General features: G+C 39.4%; 1 long non-coding RNA gene across 3 annotated transcripts in view; it reads right to left on the reverse strand.

The window, feature by feature from the left end:
* Nucleotides 1-1,621: 1,621 nt before the first annotated feature.
* Nucleotides 1,622-19,616, reverse strand: part of LOC310907812 — a 111,866-nt gene continuing 93,871 nt past the window's right edge. For all 3 annotated transcript variants that reach the window (XR_014589729.1, XR_014589730.1, XR_014589731.1), the window contains 4 exons: nucleotides 10,618-10,711; nucleotides 4,893-4,946; nucleotides 4,682-4,766; nucleotides 1,622-2,022 (listed from right to left, as the gene is read on the reverse strand). This is a non-coding gene — a long non-coding RNA (uncharacterized lncRNA). The remainder of the gene's footprint in view (nucleotides 2,023-4,681; nucleotides 4,767-4,892; nucleotides 4,947-10,617; nucleotides 10,712-19,616) is intronic.

Here is a 19,616-nt window from a genome sequence, read left to right on the forward strand (position 1 = left end):
AACCAGCAGTGCTGTCCTGCTCCCCAGCCCAAGAATCTCAGGTCATATTGTTCCAGGTACCCTGGGCGGCAAATCATCCAGACATCACCAGAACCCAGGTCTGTGGGTCCATTCCCATCATCTTGGTGGGAAGAGATGAGATTGTCTCTCCTCAAACAACAGCTCATCACCAGCTATCTGGGCATCTGCCCTGATTCTCTTTGCAAAAAGAGGAGACTGCTTTGCTTTTATTCGTGGTGTTTGGCACTCTGTTTTTCTTTCACTAGTGTTTCATGCTCTGATACAGACGTATTTCTCCGGAAAAGCTCCTGTGCATCAGGATTTCTGTTTTCATTTATGACCTTAAGGGAAAACATCTGTTGCTGTTGCTGTCTTGCCATTTTTCTTCAGCTTTCCTCATAACTGTTGTTTCACTTGTGGTATCATCGTTCTTTCTGTATCCCCACTATCTTTCTGCACTATATCTCCCTGTCTCTGTGATAGGTCACATGCTGGTGTCAGTGTTTTCCGGGACAAAGTCAAATTCTTCATTTTTAGGAGGTGTTTAAGTTAATCTCTTGTCTGTTACTGCTCTTTGGGGTTTTAATGTTCTATTATCTTGTTCCAGACTAAATTTTCTCATCTGAAATAGTCCCAGAGAGAGAACGCGCCTCAAAATTTGAATTTTCTTGTTTTTCTCTACAATGGAGAATTGCTGGACTTTCTCTGGCTTGTTTTTTAGCTTTTTTAGTTGTATTATTGGTGCCTTGGTAATGTTTGTTAACAGCTGTTGTAGGAAAATATTGTAAGCAAAACAGAGGCCCAGATTTATCTGATTTATTCTGTTTCTCTAAGTGCCTTGCCATTGTTTTATAAAGCCAGTGGGGAGAAAAAGAGGACAACTGAGATCTTAAGTGAGTGAATTTGTCCTCACTTCTCTTTTGAATAAACCACCACCAAATTACATGGTGAGACTGTAGTGCAACTGTGCTCCTCTCTGAGGCAGTTCAGGAAAGGGTTAGAGTTAGATGAGTGTCAGTCAAACCACAGAGGGAAGACATAACCCTCAGCAAGGGTGCCCCTGAGAGGCTCATCAGCACAAGACCCCCACAGAATCTCTCCTCTGTGTTTTATTCCAGTAAAAGATGAGCAGAGAAACACAAATGCAGGAAGTCTAGCTTGAGTAAGTTTTGTTTTATCTTTAGGTGACTTCACTTGAAATTTAAAGGTGAATTCAATGCAATTCCCTGACATCTTGGGTGCTACCACTGAGATGTGCACAGGCCATGTACTAAGAGATATTGTCTGGGCTTTCAGTGAGTGATACAGACACTGATTTCTTTTCCAAGCATGTTATGAAGGGCTTAATGTAATTAAGCTACATTTGTTGGTGCAAGAAAAAAATCAGATTCTCTTGAAAGAATTTTGTGGTGGTGGGTTCAGAGTTTAGTTGTATTCTCTGAAGAATAATGTGGGCAAGCATGGTGCTTCTCTAGCCTAGAGAGTAAAATATAGAAAATTGGTTTCAGGAAGTTCCGTGCAAACTTTTTAGATGCCTTAGCTGAGTATAAACAAAAAGACACATTGCTTGGAATAGACAACATTGATATCACAGATCTTTGAGACATCAAGAGTAGTGACAACAAGACCTTCCAAGACAGCTCATCTGCAGGAGTCTGCACATCTCACGTTCCGTTCAGCTATCTACCATTCTCTCAAACGAAAAGGACATTTGTCCTTTTCTGATTACAACATCCTTATAAAAGGCAAAATTTGCAAACCATGCTGTGCCTGTTCTATGAGGGGAATTGTCAAACGTCACCCTGCGGTGGCCTTTCACCTCTGGATGAGCTGTAGGCTAAGATTTGGATTTTGTCTTTGAAAATAAGCAGAGGCTTTACATGGGGTTTGAACTCCTCCATGCTCCAGTCTCAGGGGCTCTTTTCCTGTGAAATTAAATGCTTTGCCAGGCTGGTCTTCATGTTATTTCCATCACTAGATGCTGCTTGTGCTCTGCAGGCTCCCTCTAGTTTTTAATTCCACCTAGGATTCAAAAAAAGGATTAGATTGTAATGGAAATCTAGAAATGCTCATGTCAATCCCTTTCTTCTTAGAGTTATGGGGAGAAAATGACAGATATTATTGCTGAGACACAAGCCAGTCTCTCATCTTAGTATGCAAAGTGTTTTCCTAGGGATCTTCCACAGCCTTTATACGAAGGGTTTTCAAATTTCAAGCCTAAGTTGTGAATAAAAATACCTTCCTAGATTTCCTAGATGGAAAAAAAAAAAAACCCTTTACTGTAAATCTCTGATGGCAAATCCTTTTCTCTCTCATAGTTCAGCAGAATTCCACTTGAGCAGTGCAGCAGAAAAAAAAAAAAAATCCCAATTTTATCAAAACAAACCTATGAAACTCTTTTAAAGGTTTTAAAAATCTTTAAAGGGCAGAGACACCTGCATCCACTCAAGGAGCCCCAGCTTGAGTTAAAGACACAGATTGTGTGTTGTGGAAGCTCCAGCCAAGCAGTGAATGATGAAAAAAGAAAAACTTCGTCTAATTTCTTGGCTTCTGCAGTCTTATCAGAGTGTTCTGCCCAGCAGAAATGAGCCCTGTGAAAAATGTATATCCCCAAGTTCAAATGTGCAGTGTAAAACAATATCTAAAAGAAGTTAATTCCAACGCTTGTTCCTTAAATAGTTTTCAGTGCGAGAGATGGTTTTATAATCATGTGTCTATGATCAGAGACTTTTGGAAAGACACCAAATCAAAACATCGGCAAAGAGAATGGGGTGATGTGGAAAACTGATTTATTCATTCAGAGTCAATAAAGTAAGCATGCAGTAGCTGGATTGTAAATAGCCCTGTGGAGAAGATTTATAAGTCTTAACATGGGGAGACAGGTTTATCCCAGTTAAAAGCACATTTTGACTGGAAGAACCCGTCACCATGTTTATAAAATGGGGCCTTGCATGCAAGATGTAACCTTAGGCCTGTGTGAATTTGAAATGGGCAAATAATGTCAGCTGCAACTGTGTTTTTCAGCTCTAAAGTGGAAAGCTAAAATTGACCTGAAAATATAAAGAAGGAAGATAAAAATTCTAAGCAAAATAATTCTAGGCCTCAGCAGGAATATGTACAGTGCTTAAAACTTCCCTTTGCTCCAGATTGCTGTGTTTATAAATCAAAATTATATGTCCAGTGGGGAAAAGGGAAGTAAAACTGTTTCCAAATGAAAAAAGGACAAGTGATTCATTTCTGTTAAAATCATAATTGAAAATACAGAATGTAGACATGCTCTTGGTTTACTCTTGTTTTTATTTGTAACATTTGCTTTGTTGCAGTTAATATGATCAAGAGACTGAAAAAGAAATCATTTAAAGAAACCATTTACCACTATAAATCTTTCAACTATTTGAAAAATAATACACATTGCAGGCTTTCTGCACCCTATAAAATAGAGCTTCATCTTTACCAGGGATAAATGCACTTCCTTCGATTTCCTGATAGAACAGGCCTTTCCAGTATTTCATTTATTAAACAAAAAATATCTTTATTGACTGTAGTGTATAAACAACTCTGAAGAAACCTAGTGAAATCTAATGAGGTATTTCCCTTTGCAGCATGACAAGGTTCAAATATGTGCATATGTGCAGTAAGGAAAATAAAATTGACTCTGACAATCAGATACCCCAGCGAGCTTCTATCTTTGCAACAAATGTGCTCTAAATTCCAATGTGCTTTGACAATCACCATTTATTTCAATGCATCCTCCCCAGACACTCATTCTGGAGAGCCAAATTCCCGTCTCGTGGAAGTCAGAGGGAGGCTTGCCATAGGTATCAGTGTTGGAAAGATTTGATCCTCACTATGTTTAAAAGCAATCAGATGGATGCAAAATGAAAGGAAATGAACGCGTTTACCCCTTGAAGTTCCAAGGACATTGAAAAAGCATATGTCTGGTATTTTTATTTTGGAGCTCTCACATGCAGACAGAATAACAACTGCTCTTCAGAGTTAGCAAGATGCCTCTTCAAGGCCTTCACAGGCCATTTAGGGGTGCAGACCATTATCTGCCAGTGTAATAAGTCAGATTTGTCTCTCTAGGTAGAACATGCCCTTCTGAAATAAAATATTGCTCCCAGGAAATCTCTCTGTGCTAGAGACTCTCCTAGGAATCTGGCTAGACATATAAAGATGTGCTGCAAACATAGCCCATTGCACCAAGAGGTGGATAAGGCTCCCTTATGGATAGGGAAAACTTGAAAGCAAAAGGAATACCAGAACTGTTGTGGGTATCTCTGGACAAAAGGAGGACAATACAAACAGAGGGGTTGCATGTGAAAAGAATCCTTTTGAAATTCAGTCACTCATATAACTCTCATTATCAATAATGAGAAGTCATTAATGATGGTAACGAGGAGATAAGGCAACAAAAAGAAAGATAAAGACAATTATGTTATCATAAGTTATTTTTGAAAAAAACATTTTAACATATGTTGAAAATAAATATAGGTTCAAATGTTAAATTCATTTAAACATTTAAGTAGATATCACTGGTCTTCTGAGACGGCTGTGTACATCAGCAGGCTTAGGTCATGGGGTGAAGATAAAGACTAAGCAACTAGATTAATGCCACAGAGCCAGTCATCCTACAGCTCTGGGAGGTCATATCAGTGAAGGAAAAAAATCTCCAACATACCCTCAAGTTCCAATAACTTTGCCTTGCAGGATCAACTCCTCACTCCCTCCATGTGACTGGTCACAGCTCAGCATTGCAGGAAAAACTGTGGACATTTCCAGTCAATTTAGAGAACAAACAAAACACAAAAGAATTGTGATGAAGCTGGGAACAGCCTTCAGGCAATCCCACAAATTAGACAAAAAAATTAAAGAAAAAATGTTCACTGTACATGGATCACATAATCCTGGAGAAAAGCCAGTTTCCAACAAGAGAACTTGGGTATCTGTGAAGAGGTGAAAAAAGAGAAAAATCAGTTCTTGCCTTTTAGTACAGAAAAAGGTTTGAGCAGCCCTTGAAATGCAGTGGTGTGCTGTTGATTCCCATTTCATGGTTTTCCATGAAGGGATGTTCCATGCATCTACTTGTTGCCCTACTATTGCCGAGGTGTTGAGCCAACACATAAAAGGAAAACTGACAAAAACGGAGAGTCTCCCTTTCTCAGATGTCATGTTAGTACCTCCAAGCAGCCTCTTCACTTGAGGCCTCTTGTATTTTTATTTCCATTCCAGCTGTTCCTCAGAATGATTGGTAGAAAGGTGTGACTCCTAGGAAGACTTAAATTGCTCCTCCAGCTGTTTGGTTTATTATCTACATTTTAATATGGGCAAAGAGAAGACCATTTGAAAGGGAAGACCTTTTGTGGCACAGCTCCAACATATTGGTTCCACCCAGCAGTGTGCTGTGCACTGCACTGTTGGTCTCCTGCACTTATCTCTGACAAACTGTGTAATTACTACATGACTGACAGCACTTCCCATTTCCTAGAACTGCTCCAGTTTAGAGTAAATTTCTTTTCACAAAACTAGAAATACACTTGGTAACACTTTCATCAAGTTGTTACCACCCACCAGGGGGGACATGAGCTCATGGAGTGGTAGCTCAGAACCAAACCAGTTCTTCGTTGTAATTGCAAATTGCTAAAAAACTTTGGGTGAGCGAGTTCTGGTTACTCAGACTGACTGGTGCTGTGCAACTCGCAAAGAGACATTTATAAGTGTGCTGTGGATTGGGATACACTTGGCAGGTGTGAGAGCAGAGATGCTTTTTCAGAGAGATAAACAGAATTTTTTTCACGTAGTCAAAGCACAGATGAGGAACTGGGTGACAGAGAGATTGCGTGACTTACCCAGGGTCATACAGGAAGATTGTGTCAGTGCTGGAAACTGAATGTGAAATTTCCAGCTCCCAGCTAGCTCATTAATTATTTTATCATCTTCTGCCACAATAGGAAGATTACTGAGAGTGCAGTCATTCCTCACATAACTGCTGTAAATGCTGAATGCTTCCAAATGCACATAAATATGTAGGGAAAGAGTAGATTTGAAAAAGATGTGATAAACATTGCATCCTGTATTTCCTCATTTGTGTGTTCAAGTGGCCTAGTTGCAATGGTACTAACATTACATGTCAAAACCCATGGGTGGTAATCCAAAAACCCTGGAACACTGTCTTCAATATGTTCATATTGTCCTCTGTAGATGGTAATTTCTGTCCTCATAAAATTGTGGCTTGTTTTTTTATTTATGTGTAGCAACACCCCCTCCCCCTGAAAATATCCCCTAATTTCTCATCTTCTACTAAACAAATCATCAAAAAAAGTGAGAGCTTGTGGAATTCATCAGCTTTGAAGGTGAAGCAGTTAATGCAGACTCCTACCTTAGCCAGCCTTCATATTGTTACTTTGCATTTATTCTTGATGTTGCCATCTTTATATTTGCTTTGCTTTAAAATCATTGCTTATGCTTTTTTAAAGGTGAATCCATTCCAAATGTACTTGGTGGGGCTATGCTTAACATTTGCCAGTGGTCTCAAAAGATTTGAAGTAGATTTGAGGAGTCATAAAAGCAGAAAGGATGAGCAGATTATCTAGTCTGACTTTCTGTGCAGCCCGTACCATAGAATTTCACTTACCGGTTCCATGACACCCCAAGTTCTTAAGTAAATCTTTGGGATTTTGGGTAAACCAAACAAAGCTCCAGAGAGGGAGCCTTCCAGTCAACTTTCCTACCCAGCCATGTTGTTTCTTGCTTTACCTTTTCTAATTGCCTTTGCAGTGAAACAGTAATAAACAATGCACAAAGGCAGAAGAATATCAGCTGGAAAAGGGTCACTAGTAGTTGGACTGTGATACATGATACTCCTGAAAAAAAAGTCAAAGCAATTTGGGAAAAAAATGGTATGATGAATTACAGGAAATAGTAAATTACAGAGAAGTGTATTCTCTGCTACTTTTTCATAAATCCCTTGAAACTATTGTCATGAGATGATGATTAGAAATTTCAGTAACACAGTGGTAGAAGCAGCCTGACTCAGAGACTGTATTTTTGGTTTTGTCTGCAAAATTTCCATTGTAGAATGTGTGAAAAGTGCAAGAAAGTGTGTATATGTGAATTAACATTAATCCATGCAAATAACAAATAATTTAAACATTGTAATTTATCTTCAGATAAATTATTTTTAACTTTTAAGCCAGATCTATGGACCTGCGCTCATATAGAGATTAAATGTGGCCACCTATTTTCATTATAAACCACCATTACAAGTAGCTTAATAAAATTGTGTAAATAATTTATACTCTTTATCATTTCCCTTCAATCTGCCAATGTTTCCTTGAGCACAATTTTGTTACAGAAGCACCCTTAGCTCCTTGGCCATCTAAGTATAGCTACCAACCAAGATTTCTGCAGTGCTGTCAATCCAATCTCTCACTATTTATTATGTTTTTATTTGTTGTTGTACCCTTTTGTAAATAGACAGAGGTTTACAGTTCAGTATTTACTTACTCAATCTCCCATGCAGCAATAAACTCAAGTAGATAGTCCTTAACATGCATTTCTGCTGGGGTTTGAAGTGCAAGTCTGCAGTTCTTTATCTATTTACAGGGCACGGATCTCCTATCAGAGAGACGCCTTCTGCAGGAGAGTAGATTCCTCATTTCCCCTCTGTTTAGTTTTGCCCATCAGGATCTTATACACTGCTCCATAAAATGGACAGAAAGACGCCTATTGATTAATGCATTTTCTGTCATGCTAGAGGAAAATGAGAAAGGCATACTGATTTTTCAATTTGCTGTTAAGACACATTTTGAAATTCTGTGGTTTTGGCTGACACTGTAGTCTTGGCAGAGGCTTCAACCTGCAAAATTAAAACCTAAAATGTGCCACTTCCCCAACTCACTGCTATTTATTGCTCATACCAGAAGCACTGTGGCTCTCTGACACAGCAGCCATCAGCCACCTAAGGCAGATTTTCAGCTCCTGTCGTGAGTCCCCTGGACCCAGCCTGCTGAGTATCTGGCTCACTGCCTCCAACACCAGCTACATGGCATTCGAGACAATGGCAGCAAGTGTGTGGTCTGTCAATGACAAAAAATAATATTAACACATCTCCTTCTGTAAGGAAAGAGATCTTGGGTCTTTCTCATGTCAAAATTCCAACTAGCTCCCAACTTCTCCTGAAACACTTCCCTTCACTGACTCTAGGTTTAAATGTCTGAGTGCACAACAATGTCTACAATAGCATTTCCAAATCGAAGTGCCAGTGCTGGGATCCTGGGAAAGATTGATGGGAATTATGCCCTTAACTTCCCCCTTCCAGTGCCACATGACCACATAATTTGCATTCCTACAACAATCGCACCTCAATTCCATGTGTGTCAGTTGTGGGCAACAAAACCTCAAATCCAGCATTTCACTCAAGCTTATGCTTGATTTATAATTATATGAAAGTTCTGATTGCAGTCCCTGCCACAGCCTGAGAGTCTCGTATCACCTGACATTTAAACTGTGCTCATGAGTTGGGTCCTAATTTCAAAGCCAGGCAACCAAAGAAATTAAAAGTATGAATTTCACAAATGGTTCATCTGGTTTCCTTTAAGAATGAGGTTGCTTGCAATGCGTGTCTAATAAGGACTATGGTGGGTTGCTGTGGGCACCAAAGTTTGGAGATAAATGACATGGATAAGGAGAAGTGCTTTTTACATGAGCTGTTAAATAAAACTCTTGAGTTTCAATAAATAAACACAGCTATTTAGGAAGTGGTGACAATGTGCAATCTGCAAAAATGGGAAGCCTCAGAGGTGCTGTGGTAATAATGCAGTTACTTGAAGCACATTGAAGATACAAATGTCTCTGTGGTTTTTTATTTGCTTCCACTCTTTGAGTCATTCTGAGAAACTTCACAAAGCTGTGCACATTCCAGTTATGGCCAAAGCATGATACACTCCTCACTGTGTACAAAAAGCTTTGCTCCAGAAGGCTACAGTGTGGGCTGAAAAGAAGTCTTTTCCAGGCACTGGAAAGTGCAAATTTGAAGCACAATGTAATGGAGAACTTTGTTTCATGTGTATAAAAAAAGAAGAAAGGCAAACATTCTTGTCACAAAGAGACAATTAAAAAAATAGGGAAGTGGCTACTCTCAGGGCTGAAGCATTTCTGTCATAACATGTGCTGCTGAAGTCACCAAAATGTGGTGGTGGCGGTGATGGTGTGGCTTTATCCTAGCTGGGAAGGGACTGTTTGAGAGTAGTATTTTAAGTATTTATTACAAAATCATAAGCACAACCAAATCCCTCAGAGGATTAGGGAAATTAGTTAATGAAACAACAGTTCAAAATAATTTTGCATCCCTCAATTTTGAAAATCAAGGAATGGATCCAATTAAATCAATTTCCAGAAGTCCTCAAGAACAAGGCGGCATTGGAAAGAAGTTGATTCTGCCCTAGAAGACTCAAAGACAAGAGAAAAGCAGATCCAAATCTCTTCAAACAAAGCAAACCACCAAAGCAATAAACATGGTTTAGTTTACATTGCTTAAATAAAGATTTTTTTTTTTTTTCCTCTGGATGCACTGTGAAGCAGCTGTGTAGTTAGTGATCAGGATTGTTAGATTATAGATTCAGATCTGCACAAAATCAGCTGCCAAACACTTCTTAATGCCTCAGTTTACTCAGGGTCACAAAAAAAAAACAACCAAAAAAAACCAAAAACAAAACCAAAAACAACACCAAAACAAAACAAAAAAACCCACAAAACAAACAAACAAAAAAAAAAACAAAAAAAACCCACAAAACAAAACAAACAAAAAAAAACCCAAACCAAAACAAAAAACAAAACAAAAAAGCAAAACAAACAAACAAACAAACAAACAAAAAAACAACCCCAAACCCAAACAACCCATAAATTTATCTAAGAATAATGCATAAAATAATCACCACAAGCAGAGTTGCTTATGATCATTACTGAAAGACAACATTTTTGTTATGATTCACTGAAGTTCACAGGACCCTTCAAGTCCAGTCAGAGTTTGCACTAGAGGTCTGACCGTGCCTGCTCCTGCTCCTGTCAGTTATTTGGGCTTTTTCTAGCTTTCCCAAGAGAAGCTGCTAAACACTTCCAACAAAGTCTGACTCTCCCCTCACTTTTCTCTGAGCCATCCATCTTCCATCAAGCTCCATGCTGATAGATCCCTGAAGTCATCCGTAATCCCAGAGAGAGCCCAAGGCTGCCATGCAGATACAGAGATCTGCCTGGAGAAGGTAGGGGGCTGTTATCACAGCATGAGGGCCTCACAGGTCACTTAAAAGACCTACTTGGGGCTCTGCCTTTGAGTCTAAAAGGAAATGCACTCTTGTGTAGGCAGGTTAATATCCAAATTTGCAGAGGAATTCAGTTCCCCACACCTTATTGGTAGCAGTGCTAAGTACCCCACAGTATTTCAGTGGAAACCTATGGAACCTCTTCAGATAACAAAGGCCAAGCCTGATTCTCAATGCTTGCTGGAGCAGACCCAAAAGCTGAAATAAAGACCTGACCCCTGTGGCACACACATGTGACCCATTCCTCTGACAGCTTGTGGAGGAAAAGGCTGGAGGTATTGAGCACGTCAACACTTACCTAGGCTTGGAGGGCAGGGTGCTTTCCCATAATCAGAGGGAAGTGTTGGAATGTGTTGTTGCTATGTTTTTTAAGTCCTTTTGAAACTGTGGCCCTGAGGAAATGAGGAAATACAGAGGATGAGGTTACATTGTTATTATTATTTCACATTTTTGAACACAGGATTATATGGCTGGATTCATATTATATTAGCTTTGTAAATCTCTAAAAACACAGGGCCTACAGTGCACACTCAATGCTTTATTCATTAAATTAATGTATTTCTATTTTTAAAATTTCTGCCTATCTAGCAAGCATTCCTTTTTTGCTCTCTCTTTCTCTCTCATACTCCTTGGAATATTCTTGTCTGAAAACGCACATGTGCAAACTTCTATAAATAAAAAAAATTAATTTTTGAGTAACAATTCAGTTTTCTGTGCCCTCCTTAATTTTCAACTTGATGTTGACAGCCACTCTCTGACCAGGTTTCCCAACAGCCTCATACAGCGAGCAGCCAGTGCCTTAAAAACAAGTGGGATCAGTCCCTTCAGACATCCAAGGGGCTATCCAGTTTTCTAGAGATGTATTTTCCACACAGGAATGTGTTTCCAGGTACTTCAAGTAGAAGAGGTAAGAAAGGCAATCTCCATGTACCCCCTGAGACTGGGAGCCTGAGCCTACATCCACATACATCAATTTACATGATTATCAGGTTTGTTGACTACAGTGGAACTGTTCCTGAGTTATGCCACTCTCAGGAAGATCAGAGAAAGGCTCATTAGGCTTGCTGCGCCCTAAATCCCAGCACAAGAAAGGTTATGATATTGCAACCACAAGAAACATTCTGTCTGCCACAATGACACTGCACTGCCTCTCTCCTTCTGGTATTTTTTTAAATGCAGCTGTTAAAGCTTTCTATACTGATTTCTAAAATAATATCTTCATATATGTATTTAGTTTAAAAAAAGTCTTGTGTGTGTTTTGTAGTGTATAATACATAGCAGAAAAGAGCTGAAGAATCATCTCACTAATGTTAATTAGCCAATCTGCCATTACTCCTCTTCAATGGAGGACAAGAGTTGGTTGACTGACAAAACATTCCAATGCTGTTTCTGTGTCTTCAGGTAGCTGCAGGGATAAATAGAAATGACAAAATGCATCAGGTCTTAATTCTGACAGTTGGCCTAGGAGTTGTTAGAGATCATCATTCGTCTGCTCTCTGATGTACAGGCTTATATGGGAAGAAGCCTTGCCCCCGTGGATATCCCTTTTTCTTCCTCTCTGACTATTGTCTTATCCTACTGACAGCTGTATTTGTCCTGATTTTACTCCTTTTTTCCCCTTCTCAAATTGCCAGGATTCTCTTTGCATCACTAGCAAATTTAAATTTTCTGACAGCTCACCATCCATCCCAGCAGAAACACTTTCTTCAAAAGTCACCTTTTTCTTCACCAGTTTTCACAGATGAGTGAGAGAATGTAAACTAGTTGACTTCTAACTACCATCACAGTATTTCCTCAACAATCCTTAGGCAGCCACTTTTTAAAAAAACATTGTAAATAAAAAAGAAATTGTCAGGAAAAATTCTAGATTTCAAATAACTATCCAGCACTGCACATTGTGTCCAAAACACCACAGTAAGATAGATACACTCCATGTTGCTGAAACATGAACTGCATGCACAAGTCAATGCTCTTGCCCAGTAAAATTTCCTCCAAAATACACAGGAAATTTCCCAGCATCCAGAGGAATCACTTCTCCACTCTACTGCTCCTTGAATAGCCACTAAATAAACTCCTCTGCTCATCACTGAGCTGAGCAAAGAGGACAGCCTGTGCAGCACTGGAGTGCAATGCTCCGCCAAGCACCCTTTACTCTGTGTCACAATGGCCTCTAGTGGATTAGCAGCAAGTGACAGACAGCTGTATCATCCACCCCCACCTAAATTTCCTTTATGGTTTCCTTCGGGGTAAAGGGAGGACACCATGCTGACATGTGCACCTGCTGCATTTAAAGTCAGAGCTGCAGCAGGGTAGCAACAGAAAGAAAACTACTGTCTTCACCCAGATGCTTTATCAACAGTCCCTCTTGCTTTATCAGTAGAGGATAACTGGCTCCTCAGTGAAAAAGAAAAAAAGAACAAACTCATTTCTAACAGGCTTATTTGGCTTTGACTTCCTGCTGTTTTTAATGTCATCTGATGCAACTTCATTGGGGTTGCTTCTTTGGGTTTCTTAAGAACAATGAGTACAATTTGAAGAGATGAGGAAAAATTCAAAGGAGAATGTGTTTTGAAGTCAGCAATTGTCTTTCACAATACTGGCTTTTAAAGGTCCACTGTTATGTTTGTGTAATTTATGCTTCCTGCTTCACAGAACACACTGCCTTATCACTGAAGATTTTGTGCTGCTATTTGTCTGGTAATGGCAGGGCAGGGAAAGCGTTTCCAGACAGTCATCTTGAACTTCTACCTGTTAATCTTCCTTTCAGGAGTCAGCACAGACTCATTTTTAATAGTGGTTCATCCCTCAGAGGTGCATTTGGGCTAAAGTGCAAGGACGAGTAGTTCAGGTCTACGGTCCAGTGGGTACAACCAGCACATCCCCACCACCAGAAAGCTGCCACAAGAGTGGCTGAGGCTGGGCATAAACAATCTTGAGGAACTTTCTAATATGGGTTAGGGAAAATAATGGCAACTTTTTAGAAAGAAAAGTCAAGTGAGCAAGCTCCTCTTTGTCAGGGTCCAACCTGACCAGCTACTGCAGTGAGGAAGGTTTTTCTCTCCTCAAAATGCAGTCTGACATTCCAATGTACCTTGTACACTTAGAAACAGAGAAGAGAAATTCTGGTTTAGTTAAGAAAAAAAGAATACTTTATCATTACCTTCACTGAGGTCTTTGAAGGCATTAATCAGTCTTCTTGCAAGATAACAGTGTGACTGAAAGGAAGGAGAACCAAGCTGCTGCTTTTGTAGCACTGTCTCCTTTCTTTGGCTGCAGGATGTCTCAGCTTGTTCTAAAAGGTTTAAGGTACAAGCCAAGGTGAAGTATTGTCCTCTGAAGAACTATGTATGGTCCCTCCTACAGCACTTCCCACAAAGATCAACACCAGGGATTTCTTATGGGTAAATCGATCACGAAACTGGAAGAGGGAGTATCTGCCTTCTTCAGGAACTCGTGGAGCTTGGTATAGTCTGTACCTTGTAAGCACACTCAGGTAGAGCTCAGTCCCATGCAAAGCCATGTGCATTGTTCAGATTCAGGGAATCACCTACAGAAAAAGGCAAGCGCTTAAGGAAAAATGCATTTTATCTTGGCTTCAGGAGCATGGAAGGGCTGACAATTCACCAGCAAACACTCCTGTTCCACAGTGGTGGGGATGGACACAGGGAAAGCAAGATGATTACACTCCCTCTTTTCCTTGATAGTTTCTCTGTCTTACAAAAGGTGATTTTAATTCCTGTGCAATATGCTTAGATGTAGGAACAAGTATGAACACTCGTACGTTAAGTGTCTGATGTAAGAAACCCCTTACAACAGGTCTATTGACGGGAAACATTTTCACAGACTAGGTCCTGGAGGAACTTGCTCTAGCACAGATGTTCCTCAGTTCCAGACATCTTGGGAATCTCTAGGAGCACATGAAGGCCCTGGTGTGAGTCAGTGCATGGAGCAGCATTTGGACCCTGCAAAGAAGGCTGCCATGCAACACAACTCCTTTAGACACCACAGATTGCTTTGCAAATGAGAGAAGCTTAACTACTTTGAGCAGTTATGCTCACATGTTTTGGCTGTTTTGCTACTGAGACAAGTTCTGTGCCCTGCTCTACCAAGGAAATAAAAACCCTAAAACTTTAATTTTCTATCAGAGGGCCTCCACAGCAAAAAGATAGAAGAGGAGAAACAGAAAACACAAAATACAAAGGCAGGCTTGTGTCTTTGCTGAGTATTTTCATTGTTTTCCCTGTGGGGCCAGTAGGTTTTTACAAACAGCACTAGCACATTTCATTTTGACAACGAGTCAGACTTTCCAAGTCACTACACCTTTCACAACATACTGCAAACTGTCAGTGTGGTAACTTCCTTAAGTTTAATGAAGTTACCTTATGAAATCTCTTGACAGAGCTGGCCAAAGCCAAAAACAAGCAAAACCAACAACACCAACACCAACACCAACACCAACACCAAAAAAAAAAAAAAAAAAAAAAAAAAAAAAAAAAAAAAGCGCTACCCAAAACTTGAGAGGAATCTCTAATGAAATGTGATACATGCAATTTGGAAAACTTCTGAGAGAAGAAGGAAGAGTTGTGTGCTGAAAAATAGTGCAAACTTCTGGCTAAGATTAGATTTCTGCAGGCTCCCAGTACTAGTCCTGAAAGCCACAGGTAGATCACTAAGCTTGTGAAATCCAGACACTAAATTTGAGCCTAAATAAAGTTCCAGGATGGATATGTTCTAGAAGATTCAAAGAATTGTTATTTGAAGCCTAAATCTCTGGAAAGCCTTTTTGTGCAGCCTCAGGACTGCTTCTAAGCATCCATTTCAAAAAAATCAAAGTCAGTCTTTGGGTAGCCACACAATGAGCATAGAGAGGTATCTTACCCTTCACTGTACAGCTAAAGAAATTCCAGGATAACAGTGACCAAAATGAAAGCATGTCTGTCAGTGACTAAAAGCAGAGACACCCACTTAGACCAGATTAAAAAAACATATATAATTTAAGGATTAGCAGGCTAGCAGAGTTGGAAGGATTTCAAGCTCTTTACTGGGCTCAGGAGGAAATCTCTTTTAATATTCTATGTCATTCAGAAGTAGTCAAGGATTAGTGGTTTCAGAGGAACAGGTCAATACTGATGCATGAAAATGCTGAGGAAGGTCAGCACTGTTTGTCCTAGGTGCTGTGGAAAGAAATAGGTATTGCATCTTTATCTGTACTGTTTGAGGCCAAAAAAGAGTATGTAACAGGAGAGACTCCTCCTGACAAGCTTTGTTTAAACTGGAACTCTGTTGATTTACAGATGTCTATGCTGAGAAAATCTGCTGCCTGCTATTCAATGTCTTTTTTATGGTCTCTCCATTTTATTTATTTTTTTTTCAGTAACTTTATGTAGATCATTCCTACACAAGAGATAGTCTGAGGAAATCCACATTTTGATCACTTAAGAACTGATCTTGTGTGAGATCTACTGTTGCCTTCAACAATAGCAGGTTCAGCGCCCTGTTCATTAAAGGCTGGATAAAAATTTTTAACAATGATAAACTTTAAAACAAACAAACTCAGTCTTAGGAACAGTACTTGAGTTTGCTAGCAAATTAAATATGGTTTTGGTTTTTTAGAGGTTTTTGTTTTGTTTTCACTAATGGAAACAGCAGGACTTGGTAGGCTGCTTTTTCTGGTCTCTGACTGGGGCTGATTTTGCTGAAATAAAAAAAGTATGCATTTTTCAGAGAAAAAGAAATTTAATTTCCTGAGCAGTTCTATAAATGATTGCAGATCCTGATCTGGACTAGAGAAAAGCCCTTTGGACTAGTCAGGCACAAGCAGAGAACTGAGCCATCTAACTGATAAAGTCCACTCAGACCTTGGCAGGTGGTTTGTATACCTGGACAGCAGTCCCAAACTCTCAAGTTTTTATGTACCAGCAAGTGAATCCAAGAATACCATGTCTCTTTTCAAGGTCTTGTCCTTATATTTAATCTCTGTTTCAGTAATAGCCACTAGAAGGAGGAAGAAGAGGTTAACAGATGAGTCCATATCAAAAATGGCTTTTAAGAAGGCATCACTGAAGGCCTCATTCTGTACTGCTGAAGTCAGCAGGAATCTAACTGCTATCTAATGAGGGGGTTGAAGATGGAGGAATTAAAATCAGGATCAGCAAAGTCAAATTTCACTGTGCTCAGGAGGCAGGGGCTTTATTAAATCTGGGGGAAAGGTAAGGGAAAGGACACAGAAGAAATTATATGAGTTTCTGAGTAAGGTACAGCCCTCCCTTTGCAACTCTGTATTGCTTGAATATGTGCATTTATTTCTTGTAAGAGAAAAGCTTTGACAAAACTAGGGTGAGACAGCTTTCACGTCTGCAACCATCTGATGTCAGGTTTGGTCTTCAGCAGCTGCTTTTTGAGGAGTTTTTAGTCCATTCTCAATTTCTAGTCACACATCTTCCTTTTGATTCTTTTCTACAGCTTGCTGGCAACGACAGCACAGGCACTGAAAACTCCTGGGGGCTGGGATGAGTTCCCTTGGCAAGCAGTGAGTAAGATGGCTTTTGTGACCACAGCCATTTCTGTGAGCAACTCTGACTTTCTGTGAGTAAAAGGAGTCACAATTTTGCTGTTTAAGCAGCAATGAAAAGGCTGCCTGTGTACCAGCTGGTTGGTATTTGAACAATTAGACTCTATTTATCTCCTTTACTAAACTTGATCATACTGAATATGATGATAAATAAACCCTGATGAAATACTGCCTCATTTACTAAAAGCTTGTTTTAAGCATAGAAACACTTTTGTCAAGTGCTCTTTAACCATAGGGCTGAACTCCCAAGCTATCAATATTTAAGGAACTTTACCTTCTCTGTTTTTTTTTTTTTTTGTTGTTGTTTTTTTTTTTTTTTTTTTTTTTTTTAATCAATATCCTCTATTTATCATACTTATTCCCGTGGGAGTCACCTAATTTTATAACTTCAACTTAGGATAGAAAATCACTGCTTTTGAAGCCAATGTCAAGGCATGACAGAAATGTGACATGATCAAGCCATTATTCCACATGACACATAATCATAACTGCTGCTGCTGTGGCACTAGTACTGAAAACAAGGCAAAGAAGAGAGAAGATAGCTGCCTGGGGAATATTTGTTATTGTGTGCAAGCTTCCCCATGGTACAGAGCCCACAGATACTGCTACGATAGAACTCTGTCAGGAGTTCTGCTAGGGGGATACTGGGACAAAATCTGACACTCTAAAATATGTTTTCTATTGACTGGCTCCAGACACCTTCAGCTTCCTCATGTTAACTTGGACTTTCCATTTTGCTTTACTAATCCTTCTATTTTCCTCTTTTTTTTTAATATGAATGAATCCAGTTCATGACACTGAGATCTGGCCAGATGGATTAATTCAGGAGGACATGAAACTATGTATGGTTGTGTTTATTTGTGTGCAAAAGTCTCTGCTCATAAATTAAAACCCTCTAAAAGAATCATGTGCAGACATACATGGTCTCGCACACACTTATGATTTTTCACGCCCTGTATAAGAGAATCTCAAGCACTTTACAAATCTTTAAGAGTGCATTGCACTCCCTTAAAATGAGTAATGACTGAGAACACATTTGTAGGACCTCAGTTTGGCCTGCATCACACATCACATTTTCGTGTCTGTTCTAGGAATTACCCAGTGGAATTCAAGAAGTTCATTTAGTCTGGTAGTCAATCCAGCCAATTGCTAGAAGATGATCAATTGGCCCTTTTGAAATATAAAGAAATGAAAAGCACCAATAATCTTTATTTCTTCTATTAGTTTTTTAAATTATTATTTCTTCTTTGTTGTTTCTTGTATTAGCCTTTCTCCTCTAAACTGAACAGTTCCAACATTTTCAGCCCTTCCTATTTGGAAGTCTTCCAGTAATCACTGTCCTTCTTTGAATAATGTATGCATGTTCAGCATCAAGTTTAAAATTATCATGATGTGAAGAAAAGATAACATTTATTTTAAAAAATACTAAAAATATATTAATTTGGTATAGAAAGTCAGCATTTATAGGGCATGCTGCAGAATCCCATAGGAGCCATGAACTGAGGGAGTGCAACATTAGCAGCTGGATGTTGGACAAACCATCACTCTTTCAGAATCAATTTGTTAAATACTTAATGGATGGCTTCTAAAAATCTGGACCTAAATGTTTGCCTATAGAGCAACAGAGGAAATCTGCAATAGAGTCTGAAATAGACTCCCAGTCTTTTCATTCCACTGCTTGATGTTTCTCCAAAGCATTTATGCTCTGAAAGCCCAGAGACAAACTCCAACAGATCTCTCATATGGCAGCACTTGAACACAGAACCAGTCTCTTCAGGACAAAATGAAGATGGGACATGATGGTCCAATATATCTGAGCCTAAAATGGCACCTGATTATTTTTATTAATATTTTTTATCTCAAGCGAAAGAACAAATGGAATACTACCTCAGTCTTTAAATACTTCCAGGATAGTTCCATCTCATCAGAATTGGTGGAAAAATTCTTAAAAATAAGTATAGAGTTAAAGTGACATATTTATGAGGTGAAAAAATCAGTGGAGAAACTGTCACTGGGATCTCTGTTTATTAGGTAAGTGTTCTCACGCTCTCATGGCACCTCACATTCAGAGCTCACTCTGGGGAAAACCCCAATTTGGAATCATGATGCACTTCTGCCTATTGCTAGAAATCAGTTTACCAAATCTTACATTCAAGATAAGCCTTTTTTATTGTTCCTGGATTCAAGATGCCCAAGGGACTTCAGCAGGTGTTTGTTCCATAAATGTGAGGAACTCCTTTATATTAAATTTGGAGGGAAAGATCACAATAGAGCCAAAATCAAGACAAAGTCAGGACAAATAAAGCCGAGGATGACTTACAGGGGAAATGTACTAAGAAAGATTTAAGTGGTGTAGCCCTATGTACTAATAACTACACATAAAGCAAAATAGAGTAGATTTAAGAAGTTGGGCAGCATGAGGGCTTTGACTGGCACAGATGGACTTGCATGTCAGGTTTTGATCTGCTTAGACCAAATGATGACAATTGCTATTGAAAGTAGTTTTATGGAGCAGCTTTGTAGCAGAGTACAATTCAGATATGGTTTCCACATGCAGCTTCTACAGCAGTGTCTTCTCATTCCTGCCTATGTGGGACCACTACTGACCTTCAGTGCAAGAACCACCTGTATTTTTGTGAAATACACTTCAGTTATGCACACCATGTTACCATGGTTTAGGGCTGTGTGGTACAAAGTTCTAGGCACCAGGAGAATTGAGGCCATTC

Source organism: Zosterops lateralis (genome assembly GCF_965231275.1).
Source record: "Zosterops lateralis genome assembly, chromosome: 3".
NCBI classification, from domain to species: Eukaryota; Metazoa; Chordata; class Aves; order Passeriformes; family Zosteropidae; genus Zosterops; species Zosterops lateralis.